Here is a 501-nt window from a genome sequence, read left to right on the forward strand (position 1 = left end):
TGTCTTGCCTCAGCCTCTCAAGTAGCTGGGACTACAGGCATGTACATGGCTGGCGCCTTATGACCCGACTTTTAACATCATCCCAGATCATACTGAGTCTCTGCTATATCATTATTTCTTCCTTTGGTATAAAATGATAAAAATTCCTAAATAAAAAGGAAAATCCTTGGTCCTTATCTTGGTTTCAGGTTCTTTTCTAGGGTCCTTCCCAGGGGTCTGGGTTCCTTTCTAGGTGTTCACAGACTGTTCTGTAAAGGAACAAGTCATGTCTTTAATCCTTTGCAGAGTAAACAGTCTCTACTGTAAAGGCTCAATTCTGTCATTACACCATGAAAGCAGGTACGGATAATATGTAAATCAGTTGATGCGGCTGTGTTCCAATAAAACTTTATGAGCTTTCTTTTCTTTTTTTTTTTTTTTTTTGTGACAGAGCCTCAAGCTGTCCCCCTGGGTAGAGTGCCATGGCATCACAGCTCACAGCAACCTCCAACTCCTGGGCTC

The sequence above is a fragment of the Otolemur garnettii genome, unplaced genomic scaffold (assembly GCF_000181295.1).
Source record: "Otolemur garnettii isolate 467f Iridium unplaced genomic scaffold, OtoGar3 scaffold00020, whole genome shotgun sequence".
Taxonomy (NCBI): domain Eukaryota; kingdom Metazoa; phylum Chordata; class Mammalia; order Primates; family Galagidae; genus Otolemur; species Otolemur garnettii.